General features: G+C 47.3%; 2 long non-coding RNA genes across 2 annotated transcripts; both read right to left on the reverse strand.

Moving 5' to 3' along the window:
- Window positions 1-848: 848 nt before the first annotated feature.
- LOC120642913 lies at window positions 849-1,509 on the reverse strand. Its single transcript, XR_005662786.1, has 2 exons — window positions 1,452-1,509; window positions 849-1,282 (listed from the first exon to the last, which is right to left on the reverse strand). It is a non-coding gene; the product is annotated as an uncharacterized LOC120642913 (long non-coding RNA).
- Window positions 1,510-6,820: 5,311 nt separating this feature from the next.
- On the reverse strand, window positions 6,821-9,497 carry LOC120639832. The gene is made up of 4 exons (XR_005661693.1): window positions 8,776-9,497; window positions 8,196-8,336; window positions 7,906-8,036; window positions 6,821-7,191 (listed from the first exon to the last, which is right to left on the reverse strand). It is a non-coding gene; the product is annotated as an uncharacterized LOC120639832 (long non-coding RNA).
- Window positions 9,498-12,090: the final 2,593 nt, after the last annotated feature.

Consider the following 12,090-nt stretch of genomic DNA (forward strand, 5'->3'; position numbering starts at 1 on the left):
CTCTTTGCCAAGTGCCGCCAAAAAACACTCGGCAAAATAGCAACACTCGGCAAACAGGACATTTGCCGAGTGTTTTTTCTTTTACACTCAGCAAAATATACTTTGCTGAGTGCTAGGCAAAAGACCCTCAGTAAAAAGAACTTTGCCGAGTGCTAGACAAAAAGCACTCGGCGAATGAAAACTTGAAAGCATATTTTTAAAACAGTAGATTAATTTAATTAAAAAATATTCAACTACAAAGTTGTACAAGGTCTCAAGATCTACAACTTTTATTTTGACCATTTCTTCATTCGACAAAGCGATGGTAACGTTGCTCGCAAAATCTACATCTCTCCCGTATAGTTTCATGAAACTAGGAGAGAGATATATAAGATTTGTGAACAATGTTACTACCACTATGTCGGATGAAGAAACTACCAAAATAAAAGTTGTAGATCTTCAGAAGTTGGGCAACTTTATAGTTGAACACTTTTTAATTTGAATCAATTTTGCCAATGAAAACTATGTTTGAATTTCTCAAATTTGAAATTTGATTTTTTTAAGGACGTCGGATGGGGAAACAACCAAAATGAAAGTTGTAGATCTTAAAAAGTTATGAAATTTTGTAGTTGATAACTTCTTGATTTGAAATTATCCTGTCAACGAAAACTATGTTTGAATTGCTCAAATTTGAAATTCAAATTTTATAAAGACGTCGGATGGAAAAATAGCCAAAATGAAAGTGCTCTTTTGAGCACTCGCAAAAGCCGACAAAACACAATCAACAAAGTGCTCTTTGCCGTCAAAATGGAAGCCAAGCGCTCTTTGCTGTGGGTGGCACTCGGCAACACTCGGCAAAGCCCCAAAGCTGCAGATTCCGGTAGTGTTGCCAACGTATTATTCATAACTGAGTCATCACAATTCACAACTTATGACAGGCAAACATATACAAGACTCCATCACAGACATGCTTTTATTTACTTAACCCCACATGAATGGTCCTTATGAACACATGCAAATGCTATTATTTGGTGGCTTGGCGTTCCGATGCTTCAGCCAATTTTAGGAACCTGGGCGACGATGTCGACCCAGAGACGGACGCGATTAGGGTCAACCTCTTGGGTGACAACGGAGCCTACAGGGACAGGCACGACATTGAGGTGCGGCCGCTCCGCCTTGATCCTCTCCGTCGCCTCCTTGATCGTGCATCCCACTAGCTCAGGCCACTCCGTTTTGGGAGTAGCATTGCACCCCTTGCTGTCAGCTGTTGAGCTCATCTTCTTCAGAGATACCTGCAGAATTTCTGCGCAGCATTTGTTAAAAATGGGAGTTCAGGCTATACAAAGTAGTAGAAACGAAGCAAACCAGAACTACGGGCTTCAATCAGTTTCTTGTTCTTCTTTTGCAATGTTCATAGCTAAACGAACAAAGAACAATAGGAAATTGAAGGGGGCGCATGTATTGTGGCTTACCTCAAAGATGTAAGCACTTTGATTGATGGTTTTTCTTGTGTGTTCGATGATGGATGATAGCTGATGAACGCAAGTCGGATCCTATTTATAGGCAATGGATTCCGCAACACGTTTTGTTCAAAGCCTTGTCTGCACAAGCAACCAGGAAAGTTCGAGCCCAGTCTGCTGAACCTTATCCAGTTACGTATTTGTAGTTGTCAACACGTTGGACCAGTAACAAGCACGTTGATGAGTAGGTGTAGAAAAAAAACTAAACTAGCAAACCCTCTCTTCTCCACGCATTTAGCACATGCCGAACACGAATTTGAACTGTTACATACGGAGACGTTCTTCTTTTTGGACATTTCAGTAACCTGTGTCAGATATTGAAGATCATGCATGCTGGCAATATATGTCGTACTCATGACATACCACTTACAAGTAATGGAAAATAGCCATTTATAGAGAAACACATAAATGAAACATGAAATTCTATTATTTCATTCTTGGAATCTCCATAACGTTGTAGATTATGCGTTGACAAATCCGTTTAGATTATGCGTTGACAAATCCACATTTACAGAATTCGTCAGGTGCATAAGTGTTTAGTTATTAATCTTCCTTTTTTTCTTTAGCAAGTATCCACTACCGAAAATGAAAGATTTCGCTGTGGGTGGAAAACCGATAGAAAAATGCCAGTTACTGACAGGAAAATCGTTTCTATCAGGTTACTGATACAAAAATACCGACATCACTAGTTTGATAGGGAAACAAAATTTGAATGACGGTAAACTGACATAACTAATTTCCATGTCGGTACCGACCTGATAGAAAAATTGCTTTGCAACAGGCCTGCATTTCAATCCCTGTCGCATGAAACCGACAAAAAAAGTTGTGCGCACCGACATGGAAAACGTTATTCTGTCGAGTACCTCAACATCGTTCATTCAAGCATCACCTGTCAGAAAAAATGCTTAATCTATTCTTTCACCTACATAGTGCTTTATATTCGAAAAGTTCAGAATTAATTTAGTTGAGCATAATGGGCAAATATATTGGAAATAAAGAAAATGGGCGGAGCAGCTATTTATTTGGAGGAAGTCTGTCGAGGTTGCCGTGGCTCTATTTCAGAGGCTCATGTACGACCCCTAGCGTGACCACGTACGTCTGGTTCATCTCATCCTCTAAAAGATGCAGAGTCCTGGACCCAAATTCCGCCAGAAGGAACCGAAAGTAGAGCAAGAAAAGAACACCGAACGAATAATTCAAGCAATGGAAGCAAGTTGTGCAATTTCTGCCCCATCCTGCTTGGCTCTGGTCAACCCCTACGCGGCAACAAACTTGGCAAAGGAACTTGCTCCATGCCGGCCATCGCCAACAGCCGCAGCGGTGAGAGTGAATGCTGCAAAGCTTCCTCCAGGGGTAAGTGAAACAAGCAAAAATATTCCTGGTATTTTTTTGTGAAAAGATTAGTCCAAGCAGATCTTTTGCGGGTATCTGTTCAGGGTGTGTTTAGTTGGTAAAAAAGTATGGATTTTGGTACCGTAGCATATTTCGCTGTTACTTGACAAATAATATCCAATTATGGACTAATTAGGCTTAAAAATTTATCGCGTGCTAATTAGTTAAATAGTATAATTAATTATTTTTTCAACTACATTTAATGCTCCATGTATGTGTCGAAAAATTCGATGTAATGGGTGCTGTGCAAACATTTTTGAAAACTAAACAGGGCCTCAATCTCTGTATTCAGGTTGTTGAGGTGCAGCCAAAGCTGAGAGAGCTCTTCTTGGGGCTAATTAATTGAAACTGCCCAGACGTGGAACTCCAGGGCCTGCATGATTTGTCTCATGGGCACCTTTACTGCGGAGCAGGTAATAAAAGAATTCATTTCATAACAATCTTCATAAAAAGATGTAATGTTTCAAGTGTTTTGCAACATCTACTTGAATTTCTGAAAAACTAATTTGCTTCTTAATTCAGGTAATGAACAAGGGAATTCTTCAGATAAGTGTGGTGGCAGTGTGGCCTCAGACCTTCCTCTACAGTTGCCAAAGTATTTATTTTGTATGTAATCAAAACTTGAGAGGTCCCTCATTTTAGTGTATCGCGAGAGCCCCCAATCTGAAAAGTAGAGGAGAGACCAAATTGGATAAAAGTGAAAAAGTACCAAATAGAGACAAGAAAGTAACAAATCACCGGTGGTATCTTCTTATCTGGCTATGGACCCAAATCTAGCGAGGTCCGGGGTTTTTGCTGGGGGAGGAGATTGGTGGGTGCAGGGTATAGGGTCTGCCGGACCGGGTTGGATTGTGGGGGTGACAGCGAGGCAGCGGGGCACCACCTGCCGCAGTGGTGGAGGACGGCGGTTGGGTAGTGCAGGGGAGGGGGGCTGGGGAATTCGCGGCGGCGCTTACACCGATCGAGGGAGCGGCCATTTGGGGCTTGGGTAGTGGATCCGGAGGATGTGGCGACACCAGTGAGGCGAGAGGGAGGCCACTGGCGGGGTGAGGAGGGCAGTCCTAGGCGACATCGGTGAGGACGAGGCAAGTGGCAGGGCAGGATTCGCCAAGAGAGCACCGGCGGATGGAGGTGTTTTTTTTTGTCGGCGGATGGATAATGATGGAGGGCTCACAATGGAGGGTTAACGAGAGTGTCCTCTCCCCTAGTTGCCTCCCTTCCTTCAAGGCTAAATGGAGAGATTTTTAAAGTAAAGAGACACTCTTCTCATTTCTTCCCCAACAGTTGAGAGAGCACGAAAGGGAGGCAAATCGTGCACCCACTGATGTGGTCGCCGTTCCCCTCCGCCTCACTGATGTACGGGAATGGCAACTAGAGTAGGTCCTAGGGTATCTAGGGTTTTGGTTCCCAACGGCATCTACAAGTCGGTGAAGGTGGCAGTGCCGCGGGACGGAATTAGTCCTCTTGGACTCGTCCTCACCCCGTTGGTGCTTCACTCCGGTGCCGGCGATGAGCCCGTGGAGGTTGGTGTCCTTGCATGGGAACTTCATACAGGAGTCGGTCCGCGGCGGCGTGTCATCCTTGGTGGCGACGGCTAGAGTCAATCTAGTGTTTCCAAGGTGTGGTGGAGGCTGCGGGTGCTACAGTCGTCAAGAGGATGGATCGAGCTCAAGCTTCCCGTGGTGGTGGTTGTCAGCGGCGGCGAGCTTGGATCTAGGGCCGAGGGTGCTCAGGGTGTGACCCTAACCGATGCATGATCAGCGTCGGCTTTAGTTGGTCTCTGACAGCGAGTGTCTTTTGTGATTCATCAAAGACTTCGTGCAATGGAGATCCCTTTGAACTTGGGGTCAGCTGTGGCGGACGACACTGGCATGGTCCCCCGATGGCGGCAGGGATTCATTCTTCCACCTGGAAAGGGTCCAAAGACATTGCTGTAAGTTTTGTTTTTCTAGTGGCCCTTTTGTTAGTAGGGTATGGTAGTTGTCCTCACTACTACAGACGAGATCTTGGATCCTGCACATTTATCCCGGCCGTCATTGGACCCGGGACAAATGAAAGCTTTAGTCCCAAGTGTAAAGTCTAGCAGCTAGTGTAGTGCAGAAAGAGAACTTTTATCCCGGTTGAAGACTCCCACCGGAACGAAATACTATCCTTTGATCCCTGTTGGAGTCACCAGACGGCATCGAATGTTTTAGTCCCGGTTGGTGACTCCAACCGGGACCAAAAGATACTATTTTGTTCCAGTGGGAGTCTCCAACCGAGGCAAAATTGCTTCAAAGCGCGGGCTCAAGGTGACTCTTAGATTATCTAACTCTACCTAGCATCCCTCTCACCCTTATCTCTTCGACTCTTCCACTACCCTGACATCTCTCTCCCTTGAGCTTCACTCCCCCTCCCCCTCCCTCCCTCCCTCCCTAAGATTCCTCCGGTCCTCCCAGGCACTAGAGGAAACAACCGTGCGCACGTGCGGGCTAGCGAGCCACGACCAGGTGTCGTGGGTGTGGGTGTTCCCGGATGCGGGCCGGCCAGCCACCGCCGCCGTGCGCGGATAGGAGCAGGCCGCCATGGCCCGACCGGTCGTTGCCGCCGGACCAGACCGTCGCTGCCGTGAATCCGGCATGGGCTGGGGCCAACGAGCTACTGCCAGACGCGGGTTAGGGAGCCACGGTGTGGTGGAACCGCCCAATTTATCCCAGCTTAAGAGCGCCCAATCATCATTTAAAAGAATAATTTAGCCAACACTCTTAAAACGGAACAAATTCGGTAGTCCATCGGGCTTCACCCGAACTTCCACCTTACAACTGTCCCTTTAACATGCATACAGGATCACTTTGCATAAAGCTTTAGATATTACACACAAACATTTATTATAAAACATAAAACAAGGAAAGTGTTATTACCATATAAGAAAAAACTTAGTGCAAGCCGACCTGTTGACACCATTTTTTTGGCATGTATCAATCTATTGGGCAAGCGGCTAATGATGAGTGGGCCAGTGCTGGGTCAGGAAAAGAAGAAAGTATATTGGGCCTTTGGGGCAGAGGAGGCGTCGCAACCGATGGAGCTATGGAAGGAGCTGACGGAGCTACGTCAGCAAGTTATCTTTTAGATTTCGTGTCATTTGTTTAGGCAAGTTAATTTCTTGTTTCACATGTTATAATCTCACTGTATCAGCAAGGGAGGTTAGGGTTAGGCTATAAATAGCTGACCTCCGTCATTTGTAAACTTTGATCAACCACATCCAAACACAGCTTTACATTCAAATGCATCTACCTTTCCGCACGGCGACTTCGCCCTAGTTGCAGTAGGTTTTTCTCTTTACCCGTTCTTCTCAGTAGGTATGCTCCATTGCTTGTTGAAAAGTTTCGAGTAGAGTTGTGTAGATGGGTTCAGGTTGACGGCACATCGTTTCTTCCTCCATCTATGGCACTCGAAGTTATTGAGCATGCTAGATCCGTCCGGCGGGCTTTAGCTATTCACCAGTGATCGAGCACGTTAGATCCGTCCAGTGGGGTCTGACGGTTCACCAGTTACCGAGCTCTCCAGATCTGTATGGCGGGGTTTGGTTTGCTCACCCAGTTATCGGTAAAAGTTGGTGATCTGTTAGATTAATTCACTATACCACAACCCCGATACACCAACTGACCGTCAGTCCCTAAAAGCCATTGTACCGACAGACCATCAGTTGATATAGATGTATGCCAACACCACGTTTCTGTCATTGTAAGTGGCGTCGGTATAACTTATACCGACTGACAAAGTTATACCAGCTGATGGTCCGATGCCCTAATAAGATATACCAACTGACACATATCCCAACCAATGATCATATCCCAACCAATGATCTGTTACAATTTTTTTACCGACTAACAGCAAGTAGCTAAATTTCTTTACCAACTAACAATCCAATGCTAAGAATCTATATAAAATAATATAATTAATCTCTCATTGATCATACAGCACCAATTTTTTGAAACAATACATAACAAACACACTTGACTGATGGTTTTTCATTTGAAGCCAACAGATTCAATATGAGCATACAAACATTGACATTGATCACCCATACATTTACTTGTCCAATCTTTCCCCAGAACTACAGACAAAGGGTCCATATAAGCCAGCAATTACAAGAAGCATATACAGCCAAATTTTCCATCACAGTAAACACCAAAAGGCGCTCAGGAACGCCAAAAGACAACTACAGAGAAGGCCTAGCCTATAAACACAACCTAAAAAGCTACATACCAGGAACACAGCTAAGCACTTGACTCCTTATAAAGCATCCTCTTGGAGACACCTAGGGTTGAAAACGGTCGGAATCGGTCGGGATAACCCCGTTACCGTTTTCATTTTTACATTTTAATACGAAAGCGATATCGAAAACGAACAAGTCGAACACGAATACGAATACGGACTCACGGTATATCGAAAACGAACCAATTCGAACGGATAAGTGTCAAAAGCGAACAGTCTACAGAAAGGTAAAACGGAAACACCGACCCGTACGATCGTGCCCAGTCATCCAACAAACTCGACATGAGTACATAAAAATACATAGACAAATGACGGTACATAGTCACAACCACAACTCACAACCGGAGGAGGGGCTGGCGACGACCGAGGACGACTGGACACCGGAGTCGAGGCCTCAGGGGACAAGAGCCAGAGAGGCGGCTGGCGATGGTAAGTGGAGGGAGAGGCGGAGAGAGGCAGCGGGCGAGGGAGGGAGGCGAGGGCATCAAGGCCTAAGGGGTTGGGTTTGAAACTAGTTAGGCTTAAGCTGAAAAAACGGTATATTCCGAATTAGTGAAAACGGGATATCCCGATCAAATACGGGAAATACGAAAATGATCGGAATATAGGTCAAACCGTTTCCGTCCCGTTTTCGAATTTGACATCCCGTATTTCATATTGATTCCGAATTTGTCCGAAAATATGAAAACGGATCGGTAAAATGTAGAAATCGGAACGGAACGGGATTTATCCCGACCGTTTTCAACCCTAGAGACACCTTATAAAGCATCCTCTTGGAGATCCTAGTTTTATCTCTAGGAAGTTCAGAAGAAACACAATTCAATGTGCTGGAACTGGTAGACAAAAGAAGCATGCCCTCCCTCTGCGATCAGGCATCCATGCTCACACCTTGAAGGAAAAAAATAATTAGAAATGATTGATTGAAATGATTCAATTACATAATACATACAGAACTCAAATATGTAGCTAATGCATGATATATTATCCAGATACTTGCACTGTTTGTAGGAATGTCTTTAAAAATACCAGTTTTTTTAAAAAAATTACCTGAATTCCTAACATGCTATGCTGTGTGCAGCATGAGGAGTTGCGGAACATTCAAGATGGAAAGTCTAGACCTCCACAGTGGCTTTCAGCTCGATTGCTTGCCATGGGAAGTACTGTCATTTCTTCAGTCAGGTTATGGTGCTGGTAATAGATGCGTAAGAAATCAGCAAGCATTAATATGTCATACCATGTGCATTTACTTTCAGTTTAAGGGGGTATGCAAGAGTTAATGGGATGTCATAACTGGAGCCATTTCTTCCAGAGGTGCAGGACCAAGATCGTTTTCCTTGTCACTACGTATCTGTTACCCATGTATTCATTCCCATCAACAAAATTCGGTATATATGAAATGCTTATATAGTTCAGCTCACGGAATGCTAACCAACATGTGTTACAAGTAATTTGTAAGAAAAGAGGGGGGGGGGACCCCTAGCACCACCGAACAACTTGACAGCTGACCCTAGCACGTCCTCAAATCAACAAGCATACATACGTATATGAATCCAGGACTACAAGTGCAACCGGATCTGCTAAAATCCAAGCAAGGGGAGGGGGGGAGGGAGGGAATGGAAAGTAATACCTTGATGGAGATTGAAAGATGGAGCGTGACGAGGGGCTCGGGCAGTCGGGAAGGCAAGGGGATCGATGCGGCCCATGCGGCTTCGCGGCCGCCGCCACCGATGCGCTCTGCGCCCGCACGAATGGATGTGCTCCATAGTCCATACTGTGCAGCATCCGCCTCCTGGGAGGTCCCCCGCACGGATGCGAGCACAAGGCACGCGCCGGCTCCCACGGTCCCTCACGCGCTATCGCCGCCCGCAGCCTCCTGCGGGTCCCGCATTTCTTGCAGCTCGAGCAGTGGGCGGCGCGCCTCCTGCTCTCCCGTGGGTCGATGCGGCGGCTCCTGGACGCGGCGGCCGGCGGGGCTGCCCGGTCTCCCGCTCCGGTGAATGGCAGGCGGACGCGAGGAGGCGTGGATTTGGGAGAGGAGTAGTGGGCGGGCAGCGGCGCGGCTCCACGAAACGGTGGCCGGCGGTTGCTGCCGGGTCTCCAGCTCTGGTGAGTGGCGAGCGGAGGTGAGGTGGGATGGATTTGGGAAAGGAGCACTGGGCGGGCAGCGACGCGCGGCTCTGGATGAGATCTGGGAGAGAAGCAGCAAACGCGAGGCGGTCGAGCGCGCAAGACTTTGGGAGATCTGGGGAGAGCGCGCGGCGGCGGAGACATTTGGGGAAGATGGCGGCGCGCAAGTGCGCAGGGGCAGAAGAACGATAGAATTAGGGTTCTCCGAAGCTGATTGGTCACTGGTGGGCTCCTGAAGGAAAAATTGCGCGCCGGAGTGGGCCTAAAGCGCCCGATAGGCCCAGTACATGTATGCCGACGGATGGTTTGAGGCATATCAGCTTTTATCAACTGATGGTGCGATGGTACATGTGAACAGAAATACCGATTGATGGTCAGTCGTTAAAACTTGAATTACCGACTGATTGACTGTTGTAGAGCTTTACCGACTGACAGTTTGTTGCTATTAATCTACTTTTGCCGACACACGTCTGACGGGATTTTTGGGCTGTGGTATAGTGATTTGCTCCATTAGTTTAGCATATCGTTGCTTTTACCACTAGCTATTGATGCGCGATTAGATTTTGTTAGGTTGACTTGTTTAATCTAGCTTGTTTTAAGTTTGCATCACAAATTATCCAGCCTAGATCTGCTCACTATCGGCTCTTATCGTGTCGCTCTAACCACAGTCGATCAGGGTTGAATCTAGGTGTTGTCTACAGGTTGCGTCGTCACGAGCGTGGCTTGTCTTCCCGCGAATCGGCTATACGATATCCAATCCGCACATGCCACTGATATTGGCTAGCTAGCCGATAGCCCCCAGAATTTAACGTCTATCATCCTTGTCAATTGCAAGTCAAATTGACTAGCACGCTGAGCGCACCGCACGCGCACCGATTCGGTTCAGTACGATGGAACAAAGCAAATCTCCCCGGCCCTAGCGTACGTGGAGTGCGAGAGTCCTTCACGGTGGGATTTTTACGTTAACATGCTTCTTGGCACGCCTGGTGGGACACGTCATCAACATCCACGACAACATCATATACGGCTACATGGATGAGGTTACCGAAACTGACGAAACCAAAGCCGCAGATGGTGCCACCGACGGAGAGATTCACTCTGACAATACTGTTAAGGTGACCAAGGAGCAACTCAGTGATGAGCAGAGACAACAGCTAGCCAAGGCTGTTGAGAGCTTTGAAGACAAATGTCTCATGACGTTCAGCATGGTCGGCAGAGGGGGCAAGGTGATCCAAAAATGCAAATTCCCTATGTCAGTGCCATATCACCATCACTAAAGATCCTAGCAAGTTCCAAGAGATGTTCGATGTAACGTCCCGCCTCACCGAGGTCGGGCCCGCTTACATCTGGCTGCTTTCTAGGACATAGAAAGTCCTCACAGACCAACACCAGTCTTTTCTGCACACTTTGTCCTCACTCGTGCACACCCGAGAAGAATTTCCCGGTCGGTCACCCATCCCCAAATTTCTCCGGGCCAAGCACGCTTAACCTCGGAGTTCTTTGTAGACCGGCTTCCGGAAAAGAAGTTGCAACTTATTGGTATGAGTATCCTATTAATCCTATTAAGCCCTGGGCCGGGGTGTCACATGCTCACCCCCTTAAGAGACCGACGTCCTCGTCGGTCAATCCCAAGCCAGGAACGTCCTCTCTTGGCCACGTCCCGTACGTCCAGTGCCAGCAAGCCCATGTGCCACGTCCGTGCGTCCAGTGCCAACGGTCTCTGTGTCATGTCCTGTGCGTCCAGTGCCAACGGTGCATCCCAGATACCCACGCACTGACCCGCCACGTGCCCGTGCACATGCCGGTGGCATATGCGCCCCCACGCGCCCGTGCTCATGCCTCCGCACTTACGCCTCGTACGTGCCCGTGAAACCGCGAGAGTCGGCTCTGATACCATTCTATAACGTCCCGCCTCCACGAGGCTGGGCTCGCTTACATCTGGCTGCTTTCTAGGATATAGACTGTCCTCATAGACCAACACCAGTCTTTTCTGCACACTTTGTCCTCACTCGTGCACACCCGGGAAGAACTTCCCGGTCGGTCACCCATCTCCCAATTTCTCCGGGCCAAGCACGCTTAACCTCGGAGTTCTTTGGAGACCGGCTTCCGGAAAAGAAGTTGCAACTTGTTGGTATGAGTATCCTATTAAGCCCTGGGCCGGGGTGTCACATTCGACATGGCCATGCATCATGCCTTGATAAATCAATCCAAGGTCATGACGAACTCAGTCCGGAATGCAATCTACGAGATGATGAATGTTGGCACTCCTTAGCCTAAACGAATTACTCCGCAAGCAGCACAGAGACCGATGTAGCTTTCACTAGAGAATATACCTGAGATATCGAATCCAAGGAACAGTAAAGCTTCGACCAGACCTAGAAGTATTCAACCGGACACACTAAGAGAGAAGAGATAAAAGGGAAGAGGGCCTAACTCCAGATAACTTACTACTCTACCTAGCGACGAGCTAACTACTAACTTGATCTGCTCCGGCGGCTGGAAGAGGAAGGACTTTAGAAAAGGATGAGAGGGGAGTCCAACGGCAACCTGCAACTACTGCTATGAAAACACCCGAACGTGGTCGACTACGAGGGACGGATAGGGCTGTCACCACCTACCGCCTACCACAACGGTTCCATGGGGTGGAACACAACCTGAGACAACTAACCAAGCCTGGGCACCTCGCCCACAGCTATCAGGCTACTTAGATAGAAAGCAACCTCAAATAAGTAGAACTTGCTACTTACGCAGACTCAGGATCCCGTAGATCAAAGAAAGTAATTAAACAAGTAACTAAAGCAGAAAGTAAAGCTAG

The sequence above is a fragment of the Panicum virgatum genome, chromosome 7K, assembly GCF_016808335.1.
Source record: "Panicum virgatum strain AP13 chromosome 7K, P.virgatum_v5, whole genome shotgun sequence".
In the NCBI taxonomy this organism is placed as follows: domain Eukaryota; kingdom Viridiplantae; phylum Streptophyta; class Magnoliopsida; order Poales; family Poaceae; genus Panicum; species Panicum virgatum.